The sequence below is a fragment of the Montipora capricornis genome, chromosome 3 (assembly GCF_036669925.1).
Source record: "Montipora capricornis isolate CH-2021 chromosome 3, ASM3666992v2, whole genome shotgun sequence".
NCBI lineage: Eukaryota > Metazoa > Cnidaria > Anthozoa > Scleractinia > Acroporidae > Montipora > Montipora capricornis.
The window spans coordinates 37,898,071-37,914,943 of record NC_090885.1 but is presented as its reverse complement, the minus strand read 5'-3'; the positions used below and the strand labels follow the sequence as shown (position 1 = coordinate 37,914,943).

Genomic DNA, 16,873 nt, shown 5'->3' with positions numbered 1-16,873 from the left:
GAGGCTTGACAGTGTGCCCCAGACATCGCAAAAATCTCACAACAGATTGGGTGGGACGAAAACGAAGTGTGTGTTGCCACCCTAGTCACAAAGGTCATGGCAAGCGAAAAAGTAATATACAGACCCGACGAGCAAATGCCGAATTGTCACGGGAGATTTATGACATGTATGGTGCTGTTGTTCCCATCGGTTCAGGTTAGTTATCTGGGCGGGAAATGCCAGATTTTATAGCTATAAACTAGATCACGTTTACGGGAAACTTGATCAAACGTTAAGCTTGGCCTTGGCTTTGTTCGCAACTTTACATATCGCTCTAACTTCCACCACAGGTACCCAAGGAAACTTTCTGTGCAGAGCAGACCTGAACAGCCTCGTCGTCAGTGCAAATTTCAACACGAACCCTCTTTGTGAACATGCAACGAGTAACAACATTCAGTGGTCCAAAACACTGAATTTTATTTGAAACAGCTGCACACTGGTATATATGCGCTTATGCAAGTGCTAATAACAAAAGTAATATTGCGCTGTATAATATTTGTGCAATGCAAAACTACAGCGCGGTATCTGGTCTTCGCCTACTGAAAATTAGCTTTGTTTCACGTTCAAATTTATAAACCGGTGTAACTTTTTTAAGTGAATGTCTGTAGCGAGTAAAATGCTTCTTTTCACCGATGAATATCACAATTTAGGGTAAACTATTTGAAAATAACCTTGAAAATTATTGCTAAGTAGTGGAGACTAGAGTTATCAAGGAACAGAAAGTCTTCCGCATAAGAATTGATGCAACAAAAGTTGATCACTTCCTTGATTTTATTTCACACCCAGACCTTCTTCAGGATGTGGCATTCAGGACCAGGAACTCAAAACTCGACTCTGGCGAACAAATCATTATTCCGGCAGTTATAAGGACACTTATTCCCTCTCGAGTCATCGAACAATACACTTCTTACTGCAAACAAGAAGCATTCGAGCCTGCTAGTGACAGGTCACTTTTCAGAATACTCGATGTTTGTTCTGCTTCTATGCAAAAGTCGCTTCAAGGTTTCGACAACGTTACGGCAGCAGGTGCACAGGCTTTCCAGAATATCATGGATATTCTTCAAACCCTTAAAGAAAATGGGACCAAAGGAGAATGGGTTGAGGCGATGAGCAAGGCTCTCAGGGAAGCAAAACGGTATTTGAAAACTGATTATAAGATGCATGTCAGTCGAGTAGAAGACTGCCAAGACCACTGCACCGTGCACGCCCTCAGTGATCCCTCTGCTAATTCTGCTGATTATAGAGGCGTGTGCCACCACAATCATAATATCAATTGCGAGAGATGTGACGCTTTGGAGAAAGTGATGAAGGAGATACTCCAAGAATTAGAGGATTCTGAATTGAGCGAAGAAATGAAAACAAGATTGATGTTTGATTACAACAAGAGTACACAAGACATCAACGCCTGGAAGGCACACCTCCTTCGTTCAGTAAACCAAGAAGAGGCAAAGCAAGATGTTCTGGATGACCTTGACCAAGAAAGTTGTTTGATAGTGATGAACTGGGCCATGAAGTTTTTACCACATCGTTACCGCGAGCAGATGAGCGAGTTTTTTGGTAAGCGAGGCAGAAGTTGGCACATAAGTGCTGTTATAACCAGGTCCACTGTCGAGGGATTCCAGGTTGAATGTTTTGTGCACTTGTTCAACACATGCACCCAGAACAGCTTCGCCGTAGCATCCATTATCGAGCACCTTCTCAGCACACTAAAGAAGGAATATCCCATGCTAAACCATGCATTCCTTCGGTCAGATAATGCTGACTGTTACAAGAACGGAGCACTTCTTCTTAGCTTGCCAGAGATCAGTGCGCGATCTGGTTGGTATAAAAGTTATGCGCTATGACTTCTCTGACCCCCAAGCTGGGAAAGATATATGCGATCGCAAGACAGCCCCTTTAAAGGCCCACATCAAAAGGTGGGTGAACGAGAAGCATGATGTCCTAACAGCCGAAGACATGAAGCAGGCCATCGAGTCCTACGGAGATCTGAAAGGATGCCGAGCGGCCGTTGTGCAAGTAGACACCTCCCTGGATTTGGGTAGGAGCAACAAAATACCAGGAATCAGTTTGCTAAACAATTTTGAGTTTAGCAAAGACAGCGGAATTCGAGCATGGCGAGCGTACAGCATAGGGCAAGGTCATCTGCTGAAATATTGTGAACTTCAGATATCACCTCAACCGGAAACTAATCTAAGGGTGATTGTGCCTTTTGGAGAACTGACTAAAGAGAAAGGAACTGTGGGAGAAAAGTCAAAAACGAGCACTGACATATATTCCTGTCAAGAAAGTGGCTGTGTGCTTACTTTCAAGTCGCAACACGAGGCAGACGCCCATATGGACACAGGGAAAGACAAAAACGAACTTGAATCCGAGTCATTGTATGATACTATTTGCAAGAAATGGGCAAGCCGAGTTACGGGTGTTACAGTCACTGGTAGGCACCAACAAGCTGTAGCAAGTGCCGTCAACCAGGAAGGACAAGTACCTTCTGGTAGAAGTGAAGCTATTAAAACACAAGGATGGGCCCTGAAAAGCGTGAAAAAGCCAACAAGAATGACTGAGAAAGGGAAGGCATACCTAGAGGATATATTCCAGCATGGCAGCCACAGCGGGCACAAGGCCGATCCTGTTGAAGTCAGCAGACAAATGAAACTGGAGAAAGACAGTGATGGCAGACTTTTGTTCAAGCCAGATGAATGGAGGACACCGCAACAGATCAGCCAGCAGATCTCGCGGCAGCACAGAAGCAAGTAGACGAAGACGACATAGCCCCCGAGGAGTCAGAGGTTGCCATGATCACTCTGCGAAACCAAGTGATGCAACAAGTGGCTTCACCCGAGCATCCAATTGTTGTCGGTAATAGAAACGTCTGCCAACTTGTGCATGGAATGAAGCTGGGTTCATTGAAGATTGCGGAACTCCAATCAATCTGCAATCATTTGGACATTGAGCCTTTGGGCAGCCTAATGCGAAAGAAGAGCTTCACTGCCCCCATAGAAAGTTATGTAAAGCTATGCTCTTGCTTCCAAGACTAAATTGGTCTCGGAATTTTCCCAGTAGGGGCTAACGGTACGAACAGGTGTAAAGCGTTATGAAAATCGAGTGAATGTTTCTTTTTACATTTTTATAGCCAAATGGAGTACCCCACGTGTCATGGGTAATCCCTTGGCCGTATATTACATGAAAAGTAGGATGAGTTTTTTTCCAGAATGAAATCATCAATTGCCACCACACAGCAGGGTCATAACGAGGTATATTTTTTCATAACTGATCCCGTATTTTTGCCCGAAATTTTGATCCCTGATCAAAAAAGCATTGAGAATTTTGATCCCTGATCCCGCAAAAATTTGTTAAGTCTGATATCTGATCCCGATATCACGGGTTGTGATCCCAGATCCCACCCCTAAAAAGGCTGTTGATCCCTGATCCCATATACCTCGTTACGACCCTGACACAGTTGGTTTCGGTAGTAGTACAAGCACCTTAAGTAGCACAAGCACCTCAATTAATATAAGCACCTCAAGTAATACAAGCACCTTAAGTAGTACGAGCACATCAAGTAGTAGAAGTGCCTAAATTTGACAGCCACGAGATTTGTGTTCTCCGCCATTTGCAAAACTACAAGGTAAGCTTTACTTTGATACCAAATTCGACTATTTTAGGGACATTTTCGATTATTTTCCTTTAGGTGAAGGTAGAAGATGACTAGTATTACTTTCTGGAGATTATTTGGCTGTGTTTGTGGTCTATTTTACCTCTTTTAGTGTCGATTTACGCTAAATGAAAACGATAGGATTTTAGCCAGTTGTATTGACTATTGACATGCAAAATTTGGTTGACATTGATCTTGTTTTGCTAAAGTTACACCGGCGAGATGTCATCACGTTATCCCATTGGAGAGTGGGCACGGCAGAGAAAGGAGAAACGACAGGTTTTAGTTGAAGCGAATAAGTCTATTCAAGAATTGGAAGGAAAAATTACAGAACTAAAGAGAAAAGTAAGTTAGGTAATTAATGCTGTAAAAAAATGATTTTGGGTTTTTTGATTACCTATTAATACTCAGATTTTTTTATCGAAGTAGTATTTTCGATTTGAAATGCAAAATTTAAGATCACAAGTGTATTATTTGTTTTACAAATATAATATTGCATGCTGATAAATATCTTCTTTACCAAATAATAATGAGTAATTTCTTAGAGATCGATTTTGCAATAAAAACAAAGAATAAAAATCATAAGCACTTGACAATTAACTCGGAGTGGTCGAAACGTTGTGATTTTTTTGCATTACTTTGCTAGAGGCTGATATGATATCTTAAATCAGTAATAAATAAGATGTTGTAGGAGACATGCACTTGTGCAAAATATTTATGCAGAGCCGTAATTACAGCAATTCAGTATTTCGATGTTTCAAATAATTTTATCAGATCGTTATTTCAGTGTTTCAAATTCTAAAGTCACTCTTCCTTTTTTCTCTCTACAGCGAGGGTTATTAGATAATGAAATAGTGCGTCTGCCAAGAGGACAACATGTTGTAATGCCAACCACTCTAAATGAAAACAACAGTGACAAGTGTGTTGGTTTGTCACACAACATTTCAGCTAAGAGAAGAAAGCTTACATATGCTTCTGCCAAGAAACTTCACTCTACACCAAGTACAGAGCCTGAAGTTCAATGTGCAACTGCCAATGGACTTTGGAGCACCTTAGTAACAAATCGTAAAACTAAGGTAGTTACTGGCATACTTAAAAAGTCAAAAACTGTTTGTAAAGCAGTTGTACCACAGCTTGTGGCTAAATCTGTAGCTAAATTTGACAAGTCCTCAAAGAATTTTCTCAGGTCTGTAAGTGTGCTATACAAGGGTGGAATTCTTAGCAAGAGAAAGTATTGTAATATTAGATCTTCAGAAATATTTGATTATGACATCCCAGCAAAGAAGCGAAAGTGCACAGAGTTTGAAGAGGGTTGTAGATTACCTGCACTTGTACCTTACAAAGAGTTGATGAAATTTATAGAGGTACAAAATATTGGAGAACTTAATAGCATACCGCAGGCCCCTGCTGAAGGTCAAGTAGAAAAGGAAAATGAAGAAGTTAATAGAAACTTACTGCCAGTGGTCCCTGGTTATTATATTGACCTTAAAGAGCGTTTACTCCAAATGGCAGACCTCTACCTTCACATAGATAGCCATATACCTAACTTTCTCACATGGTTTGGTAAAGAAAAGGGTCATTTTCTAGTAGCAGTTGGCGCAGATGGTGCCCCTTTTGGTAAGGCTAATGAGGCTTGCACATGGCTTATTTCATTTTTGAATGTTTTAGAAAGAATTGCCTCGCCAGATGACAATTTTTTGATTTGTGGCGCCAACTGTAAAGAAGATCACCCTGCAATGGTAGAATATGGCAAACAACTTAGATCAGAGATGACTGCTATTGCAAGTCAAACGTTTACAGTAAGAGATCAGCAGGTTAAGTTTGAATTTAAACTTGTTCCATCAGATATGAAGTGGCTTGCAAAATTTTCTGGAGAACTGAGCAATGCTGCTAAATACCCATGTTCTTTTGCAAATGTGCAACTTACTGAATTACAGGAAAGAGGGCAAAGCTTAAGTAACAATCCACAAAGTAAGTGGAAGCCATGGGAATATAAATTCAGGGAAGAAGTTGCGAAAAAGGTGACACAATTTAAAGAAAAACAGGGAAGGGCAATTAATGCTGCTCAAGAGCAGACAATACGTACGAAAGTATGCAACTACATAGCAAGCCTTAAATCTAGAAAAGAATTTGAGCCAATTCTTGGTCCAGTTATTCAGAATGCAAAATGTGATAATCTTCATGTGGGAAATAATTGCCGGGGGCATTGGCATAAGTTGCTTTTCACCCATGTTTTGGCTAAAGCAAAGATTCCCACCAGTGCAAAGTCTGTTTTTCACTTGGCAGAAGATAACTCTTTGCGTAAGCATTTGAAGGCCCTCCGGTTTAAATTAAAGTGCAAGAAGATGTATAATAAGATTTTGCGGTGGTTCAAAGAGAATCGAAAGTCATCTCCCTTTGAATTTCGGTTCACTGGGGAGGAAACGAAGAAATTTTGTGATGGCTTGTTGAAGCTCAAATTGAGGAGGGAAATATTGAGCAGGCCAAAAACTTCTTTGTATTGTCTCTTGGGAGAATGGGTCTTCACCTAAGGAACTGCTTGTCCCTTGCCAGCAGAGTCTCCAATATTAGCTCCAGTGATCTACCCAGTTTAGAGCAAGATTGCAGACAGTATTTTAATTTGACATCATTATTTCATTCTGCAAATCTCAGTGTTTGGGGAATGGGCTACTGTGTACCCTTTCATACCAAACAGCTTTATGAAGATCTTGGTGTGGGTTTAGGAATTAACTCAATGCAGGGAAGAGAGACTAAACACCAGCAACTTGCTTCGTTTGCCAGTTTTTCCCTTGTAAAACACAGATGGGTCAAAGTGTTTAGGCATGAGCATATGTCCAACATTTGGATAAGGCAACAGAATCCATTTCATGATACCTACAAGAAATGTAAAGACACGTATATTCCAAAGCGGTGCAACACTGCAGGATAATGTTCATGTGGTATGCCTTCAAGCACTGAAGGTGCATGCATGTACTGCTCATGTGAAATTTCAAAAGAAATTGTTGCTTGTGGTTCAGCGGGGAAAATAACATTAAAGATGAAAAAAATTCTTGCTGAAGCTCAAAAATGAATATCTTCTGTAAGGCTTGGCTGGATGATATCAGATTGGGGGCGTTCAAAGGTGTTAGCTAGAGAATTAAATATTGAGATAATAAGAGGTTTTTCTGAGGAAAGTTCATTGATAATAAGAGCTTTAATGTTATATGCTGTTTAAGGTTATAATGTTCTTATTGGTTTCATAAAAATTACACTTTATCTGGATCTTAAATGCTAATATTTTGTGTTATACAAACCCCTAAAAGAAAACTTGATAACAAATCCACAAATTGGCCATTGAAGTAGATTGCTTTTGATATACATTGTATTATATTCAGCTTGGCAGTGAAGCTTAGAGGACACAAAGTGGCCTACTATAATCAAATAATAACAATTTCACAACTTGTGTGATATTCATGGGATAAATGTTGAAAACTGAAGATGGAAAGTATCTAATCTTTATGTGTTCAACCATAAAGATCAATATCACTGTCATGGAAGGTCATAGTATGAACCCTGCCTTTGTCTCTGGATTTCTCTCCTCTTGTCATAATTTCTAATCACCTTCTTTGGGGTAAGTATGGATATTTCCAAAAAAAAAATACATATATATATATATAGTTAAAATTTTGTACAGTCCATGCCCTGGTAATCATAATCATCTTGCAACTTAATTCTGATGTAAAAACAACAAAAACAACTGGAATATTCCAATGTCAACCAATACAATATTCTTTATATAATAGTCCAAGTTATTCTTGCATTTTGATTGGCTCTCACTTATGGCCTATGAGAGGGCAGACGCATAGCTGACGTCAGCATAAAAAAATTATTATATAAAACAGATAGATTCCATGTTGCCGTGCCTCTGTTCAGTAATAGATTACAGAAGACGTCAAAACGTGGTGAGAACATCAGTGACGCACTCAACTATCGCCTTTTGTTCTAACCACATTTTGACATCATCTGTGATCTATTACTGAGCAGACACACGGTAACATGGAATCTAATTGTTAAACACAACAGGAACTAAAACGTGCACAGTAGATTCATTGGTTTCAAATAAACTGAGGAACTCCTTCTTCGTTCCAGACACCATAATAACACTTAATTTGAACCATTTCTGTGGAGTAAATGTATTTAAGCTGGAAAGGCCTATTTGCATTTACAAGTAGATCAGTGTGTCCCTTGCCTTTAATGCTTCTTCTAAACCCCATCTCTCCAGTTATTTGTCCATCTGAAAACCACCGCTCCAGCTTTCTTTTGTGAGACACTTCAATGACCTTTTCTTTTGCTTCGCCATTTTTTTTAAGTTGGTTCTGGATGTTTACTCCATACATGGATGTACAAGTAAGGATTTCCACTAAATGATCGAATATCTCCTTATGAAGTCTGTAGCTGAATTCTACAACCCATGGATTGGAATGTTTGGCGACGAAAAACTCTGTTCTAATTATCGACCTTTTCCAGTTGTCAAGCTCGCGGCAGGCCATGTCGTGCAAATTACAGGAAGACACTGTTAGTTTATCTCGAGCAGATATCCGTGAGTAAGACTTCAAGGAATCTTCTTTCAATCGGTTCAACTCTTTAAACAAATCCTGGATCGCAAGCTTCTCAGGAACCGCTTCAGATGGCAAGGACTTCCAATATTTGGACTCGGTTTTTTCGTAGAAACTTCCTATCTCTTTAGAAAGACCTCTTATTATCTCTAGCGGCCATCTTTCGTCAACCTCGATCTGATATCATCCAGCCGAGCAGCCCAGAGGGCAGCCTCAATCTGGCGATAGGATAAATTCTGGCCAAAAATTCCCAGTGTGCCAGCCTAATAATCATTTGTCAGAAAGAAAAAAAAATCCTGTCATCTTTACAAAAAACTAGGCACGCATTGGGTATGTGTGGTAGTGCAGTAGCACAGTACTTTATTCCATATTGTCAACTGTCTTCAAGGGGATTCAAGTTGTCTTTGCATAATATGTAGCTCCAACAGAGGTTTTACATGGCAGAAACAATGAAAATGTTTTGCATAAGAAAGAACATTTGTTCCCATAGGGAAAAGAATCTATATTCCTCCCATGCAATATGGCTGAGGTGCAACTCCTCTATAGTACACGATATTGTTTTGGTATTGTATATCGTTGTATTGCCATGGTAGGAGTCTTAGGTAAATAGCCCCCTAAGAAGACATGTGGTTACTAGCAAAGTACTAAACCCAGAAAGAAGGGTATTGAAAAACATTGGCTTGTAGGCTGACATGCTGATCATTAAGGACCTTAAGATCTACGACGGCGACGTCGACGAAAACGTCACCTCAAAATAGAACTTTGCTCTAGTAAAAGTCTTTCGTGATTATTCCATCTTGTTCACGTCGCACAATTTGGGCGAAGTATCCTAAAAATAAATTGGTACAAGCGGTTTCAGACTAAAAATAGAGAATGAAAGATTCTCTGTTGCATGCTCACGTTGTCGTAAAAACCTAAAATTTAGTGATTTCACGTCGTCGTCATGCAGAGAACCGCAAAAATATGAGCTAAAATCCGTGCTGCACGTGCAGCACGATTATTTATGCTCTTTTAACCAATGATATCATTGTTTTGAGGCGTTTTCGTCGACGTCGTCGTCTTAGATCTTAAGCTCCCTATTTTCAAGTTCCTTCACAACTTCTTTACCTAAGTTAAAGCGTGCACTCTGAGTGTCTGGCTTTCTAACACAAAAGTTCACTGAAGTTAATCACTATCCGGCGGGGTTAGTATCTGGATGGGTGACCTAAAGAAAAACACTTTGTAACAGAAGCATAGGACCGAAAATTCTATTTTCACGCTCAACAATGCAAACTAAGCAACAATCTTGGACAAAATTGTTGAGAAACCTCTGCTTTTGGACTAAACTCCAATCACAAGTATGAAAAAGAAGCTCTCTTTATGCCCCCACCCCCCCTGATCAATGTTTGGTTGTAGGGGAGGGGGATGGCTAATAATGTGCGATAGTGAAGACGTAGTGCGCAAAATAACCCCTGTTTTTAATATTCTCAACCCTTTTTGGCCAAGATTGAAGGTACAGATTTTGTTAGCTTAATTTATGCAAAACAAATATTGATGCAAAAGTAAATAAATATTGATACACAGTTTTTAGGAAGAGCAGAAGGAAGTTTTAGGGATGGTCGATCGAGAATAAAATATTTTGCCATCAGCAGAAAAATTTGCGACATGAAAACAACATTAATTTTGAACCGTGAATATAAAAAGTTACAATCAGCGACAAACATTTTAGGAGATTTTTGCTACGTTTAATTTTGTCATTGTACTTTTCGCTGCACAAGTAAAGCGCAAAATCGAAAGTGACATCGAATTCAGCGGGCGTCGTGATGAAGTTAACGCGGCGTGTTTACTCGCCAAACAGTGAAGCATATGTGTCAAATGATGGCAAGATACGAGGTTTTTGTTTTCGTTAGTTTTCTTTTTCTTTCAAGTGCTATAAAGTTTGACAAGAAATGTGCGAATTCAACACAAAGATCACAATCGCCCAACTCTTGAGGTTGACCATTGTTTCTGCAAAGTCAACAATTTACTCTCCAAGACGAGGTTATTTATCACCAAGGTAATTCCATTATTTTCGAAATAGCAGCTACTTTATTATTCATCAGCGTCACAATTTTTTGTTGATTTTAGGGCACATTTTGTTGAAACTCACGCAAGCTTCCAACAGACCTGTTTAGTTTCGTGAACACTTCCTGCTTACAGAACACTGCTAAAAAAAATCCTCCCGTATCACATTTCAACCCAGGTATGCAAATTTGTTAAGCTCGAAAATTCAATGCACAACATGATATTAAATTCACAAAGGCAGAAAATAACACAAAATCCTTTTCCAGCGAAAAATTTATTGAAACAAACAACATATTTGCTATTAGAGGCAAAAAAGCCTTCCTATTTCAATTGCTTGCGTGCAAACAAGAGACGTGTCACAACGCATATGCAATTAAATAAATTTCTGACAGTTCACATCAAACCTTTTTTGAAATTACCTTGACCATAAATAATGAAGCACAAAAGAGACAACAAGCTTTCATTCAAATAATATTTCATTGTTACAATTCCATATCTTTTTTACCTTTGCAGAGTTGAGTACAAAATACCGGTAAATTTGAGAACGGATGTTTTATGAGTCAAATGAGTCAATGAGTCATGAGTCATGAGTCAATCATTTTATGGGTTAGGGTAACTGCACTAACTCATTGACTCATTGACTCTTGACTCGTGACTCATTGACTCATAAATACTTGATACTCAGTAAACGTAAATTGTGCATGCCAGACAACTAAGACGCGACTTGAGTAAACACTGTGATGAATTCAAGGCGTTCGATTCCTTCAATGTTTGTTAAATCCATAAAAGAATTGCCATTTGATTTCAGTGCTTTATATAATACCAAGTTAGTAAAATATTAGAAAGAAAGCTTACTTGATATTCAACAGCGAAAAATGAAATTGTTGTCGAAGATCACTCGTCGCTTTAAAGATTCCAGATATGTATATATCAGCGCTTTTCTTGTTCATCCAATAGCCCTTATTCACGATAGCCACCATGTTGGTTTTCAAATTGTCATGCAAATTAGCCATTTGTTATGCTGGGGGGCAAACATTGGATTAAAGGTAAATTGCGGAAAATCGGCTCGTCGAAATATTGAATTAACATTGCTAAAAGTACATTTTACAATTTAGAATTAAGTACCTTTTACAATAATTTTATATCTTTTGATTGCCTCCGACAGTTTGACTTTCTACTTCGTTATCTGCTCAATTTTCGCTAAAAAAACATCGAAGTAACTTGTGTAAGCATTCTATTTTACTCCTTAGGTGATAAACATTCAATGAACGTGAAACAAGTCATCTGTGTGGCTAAGATGTTCATTATAACCTCTCGAAATTGTGTTGTTTGCTCCCTCAGAAGTGTGTAGCTAATTTGCATGATAAAGGCAAATCCAACATGGCGGCTATCGTAAATAAAGTCTATTGACGTTCCATTCTTCAGCTCCATAAGGGCATAATTTGATTAAAGATCCACTAAAATTACAATGACTTTCGACGCCATTGCAGGTTAATTAAATGTTCTTCTTTGTGCATGGAAATCTGCGCATTACCCCAGCCCCCTAAAACCTAACAAAATACGCACAGAAGACTCTATGCACAAAGACACCACTTAGCAGGGGAGTGACAGGCAAGACTTTTCCCGACACGGAAAAAAATTAAACTAGACCCTCCGTGAGGGTACACTGGGTTGCCTGTGGTACCTGCAGCATTCCAGGCAATTTTTTCAAGTTGGGGGGTCATTAAGACCATTTAAGGGGTCACCCAGCAGTCATACCAGCAGAGGCCCTTTGGCCCACAGGTCCTCACACGTTCGTACGACGAAACAGATCCTTTCCTGGCTACCGGCCTATTAATTAATCATTTGTCAGAAAGAAGAAATTCCTGTCCTCTTTAGAAAAAAACATAGACATGCATTGCTTACGTGTGGTAGTGAAGTAACGCAGCGATTTATTCCATAATGTCAACTGAGCTGTGTGTTGAGGGTCCCCAATAGGATTTTCAGGATCCGGGATTTGGCTTTTATGGAGCTCGGGATTCGGGATTATATAGAAAAATTGAAACGGGATTCGGGATTGCATTTATGTACAGGACGCGGGATTTAGCATTATAACTTGTGGGATCCGGGAAAATAAACTCAAATTTCGCCGTCGACAACGACGAAAATATGCTGCAGCGCATAAACTAGAATTATACTCTGCAGACAACACCACCATCGCTGTTTGCGGCTTTACATGATATTATTGATTGTGTGGCTCTTTTTTTATGAGAAGGGAAACGGCAGAAATTCAATTTTTGCGCAAAGAGAAATTTCGGGCACAAATTCTGTGGAGTGTCAAAACATTGAACAAGAGTAAGATGCCTACCACAGGCACCCCAAGCTCAATGTGAGGGAAAGCCAACAAAAATATAAGGATTTGCATGGGAATCCGGCAAACGACTTGATAAGGCAATTATATGAAAGAATTCTCAATTAAAAAGCTCAAACTTATTGCCATTGTGGCTCGCTTCCTTCCTGTGTTTTTTTTTTTCAGATTCGACGTGATTTGAGCCGTTTTCCTCATAGTGTAATAAACATTAAATTCTCAGGAGCCAGCCAAATTGAGTCAAATGTTCCAGGATAAAATGCTCCCAGGGTTACAATTTCGCATCGGAATCAATTGAAAAAGATTAAACTTTCATTTCAACCCAACAACAAAGTAAAAGCAGCCCTGTGAGCGACTTCAGGTGGTAGTTTGTCTACTGGATCGGAACCAAAAACAAAATTTCGGCATGACTGCATTCTCTCAGAGCCTCGCCTTCGATGAAGCCTTTTTTTGACACCCGGTGGGTGCCACGAGGAGAAGTGTGTTCATTGAAATGTTTCAGTAGGTTTGAAGTGCGTGCGCACATCAAGGACTGAATTGCTCTTGAACCTTTCGCCTTTGTAAATGTCTGTATAGAGAAATGTCGTTTCTGTATCTGAAATTCCAGCCGTTAATTTAATTGTGGTTTGTTGTTTGTTTGCTTGTTCAATGAATTGCATTATCTCCTCTCTATTTTAAGTCTAGAAAATATGTCGTCTAAATATCGCTTCCAAACGAGCGGTTTTACTGCACTTTGCTTTAAAATGTCTGTTTCAACCTTACCATGAAGATATTGGCAAAGGCGACTGCTATTTTTGTACCCATGCCTGTTCCATGGGTCTGTCGATAGTGATGACCACGTGACCATTTTCCTCACCGTTTATAACGCCTGCTTTTTGCAGTTTGACATTTTTTTAGCTTGACGGGAAGCGTTTTCATGCTAAATAGGAATGTTAGGGAGAAAAGTATTCTTGTTGATGATCGTATACATTAGCAACAGATGCATTTACTACTAATAACGGACAATCACGCATCATTCCGGTTTCAAAAATGTAATTGTGAATGCTACTATTAGGGTCAATTGGATCATGCTGGTTGGTGGAAAAGACTAACAAGGCGTATTCTAAATCAACTGTTAAGTTGTCCTTGCGTAAGATGTAGCTCTAACAGTGCACGATATTGTTTGGTATTGTCTATCATTGTAGTGCCATGGTAGAAGTCTTAGGTAAATAGCCTGAGAAGACATGTGGTTACTAGCAAAGTACTGAACCCAGAAAGATTGAAGAAACAATGGCTTCTGGGCTGACATGTTCATCATTTTCAAGTTCCCTCACAACTTCTTTTCACCACAAGTTTAAGCGTGCCCTCTGAGCATCTGACAGCTTTGTAATACTAAAGTTTACTGAAGTTAATCCTCAAGGCTCCGGCGGGGTTAGTGTCTGGATGGGTGACCTAAAACATATACCCCTTCGTAAAACAGAAGCATTGGACCAACTGATTTTGGGGCTCATTTTGTTGAAACTCAAGCACGCTTCCAACAGACCTGTTTATTTTCATGAACCCTTCCTGCTTACAGAGCAATACTAAAAATATCCTGCCGTATCACATTTCAACCTTAAGCTCGAAAATTCAATACACAACATGATATTATATTTCACAAAGGCAGAAAATATCACAGAATCCTTTTCCAACGAAACATTTATTGAAACAAACAACATACTTGCTCTTAGAGGCAAAAACCTCTTCCTATTTCATTGCGTGCACTCAATCGTGTCAAATTACTATGTACGCAACAAACAGGTTCAAACCCTTTCCTGAACAACCCTCTCCTTCAATAATGATGCACAAAACAGTCGACAAGCTTTCTTTCAAATAATTCTTGACTGTCACATTTCCAATTATTATTTTTTACTTGACTTTGTTGAACCCATAAGTTACCAGATAATTTTCTATTTGATTAACACTACACTCGTGATAAAATATTGAAAATACAGCTCACTTTGATTTCGGCTCGACTGGCGAAAGATTGTTGTCGAAGTCCATTACTCATCGCTTTTAAGATTCCAGATCATCAACGCTTGTTTTGTTCATCCAATTGACGTTCCCTTCTTGAGGGCATATTGTAAAAGATGGACTGGATTGGATTTGTAAAACATGGATTTGTAAAAGGTGGATTTGAAAAACACGGATTGTTGCTACCAATTCATATACTGAAAATTATTCATATTTATCTTCTTTTTTGCGACGTTCTGCATGCTTTTTCGCGTGTTCACTGGATCACATTGTTCACTTTTTTACGTATTTGAGTTAACGGAAAAAGCTTGGTGCAGATATGGGCAGTTACTATAACAAATCTGGAAAACGTTTCTGTTCCTGCTATGAAGAATAAAAACATTTCAAAGACATAGCGTTTTAGTCATCTTTAAAGTAAACTTTGAACATAATGCCCGGGGGGGGGGGGGGGGGTTACTGCCATATATGCGCTATATAGGTATGTGCCGCCGTGAAGGGTATAGTTTTCAAGCAGTTTACTCTAGCATAGGGTATATAGATCAGAGCGTTTGGGTCTAGAATAGGGTATCATTTTTCACGAAACTGACCAGTTGGTTGAAGATTTTATCTAGACTAAGGAAACCAGGAATTGCTACTCAAAAACATGAAAAAATGAAATCGGCAAGTTGAAATTTTCACGACTCAGCCTCAACAGCGTTGACAGAAGACTATCATAAAACGTTACTGGATATTATTAACTGTCAAAAATCGGGATTCAGACGGAAATCGGTGGTATTAATACTGGTTAAAATTAAACAATTTATTGTCTTGATAATGTGTACATACGTACGTGCTTGGCATTGCTGGACATGTATAAATAAATCATTTTTTAAGAAAGAAGTGATTGTGGTATAAGGTTTTGTTTTGGCTTTGCTTTAGAATGTACTATAGTGACCTCAGTTTCTGGAAGACACCTACTCTAGTATAGGGTAGCAAAATCCAGCTGAAACTAGCTCTGGTATAGGCTAAGGGTTCCAGGGTCCCAGCGGCACAACCCCACCCAGAAATTCCTAAAGTACCCTCCGGGACATAATGTCAACAAAGCAGAACATGATCCAAAAACGAAACTATTTTGTCATGTCCTAACCTGTCTGGACAAAAGTTTACAGCTGTATAAGTAATGAAGCCTAATGCTTTATTTCTCGACAACACATGCTAAATTAACCTTTACGTCAACCCTGAGGTTGAAGTGTTTAAAAAATCGAATGTCAACAGTGATAAGAAAGCGTTATGTCTCCTAATTTAACAACTTGTAAGAGGAAATTGATTTACTCGTATCACGAGAAAAGATATTTCAATCTTATATAGCGTTATATTAGAAAGAAAACCGACCAAACACTAACAACAATGACACCACTAGCAAATGTGGTTCTCGAAGCGTTTCTTTGAAGCGGCGGATTCACCTTTTAACTTCTTGGTGCAAACATGACGCTGCACTTCTCGAATTTTAAAATCCACGTACACTTTTGTTTGTTCCACGTTTGCCCTAGTAAAATTACCGATTCCCGTAAAACGTTGGAAATCGGTCTGGACCAGCTCCTGTGTATTAACATGTTTATCATTTAAGAAATAAAAAACGCGGCGAGTGCATTGTTTAATTAAAAATAAGAACGAGGGGATTTTTTTTTTGAACACGAGAGAATGCCGAGAATGCTTACTAGCCGTAATTACTTCTTGAATGTTCTTAAAAATTCCCAAATGCTATTATGACTGAACAATGCACGAACAAATTGTTTTTTTCAGAACTTATTTAAACGTCAAGTGATAAAAGAAAATGAAAATAGAATAAAAAATAAGATAATGAAAATGAACATGGGATAGACAAAGAAATAAACAAATCAGCAGTCGAACTATGCTATCATGTTTCTATAAATCCACCTTTTTCAAATCAAAGTTTTACAAATCCACCTTTTACAAATCCATGTTTTACAAATCCAATCCAGTCCATGTTTTACAATGTGCCCTTCTTGAGCTCCATGAGAGCATATTTTGTTGACTAAAACGCCATTTGCGTTGCAATGGGTTTTGACGCCATTGCTGGTTAACAAGAATAACAAACTCACGAGGCAGAATGTACATTTATATTAATGAAGTTAGCACAATAGAAAGACGCTAACCTCATTTTGACACGAAAAAGCTTTACAGTGTGCTATTGATCACTATCAT

At 38.9% G+C, this 16,873-nt stretch overlaps 1 pseudogene; it reads left to right on the top strand.

The window, feature by feature from the left end:
* The first annotated feature begins 3,913 nt into the window (after positions 1-3,913).
* LOC138041349 (uncharacterized) lies at positions 3,914-6,761 on the top strand (annotated as a pseudogene).
* Positions 6,762-16,873: the final 10,112 nt, after the last annotated feature.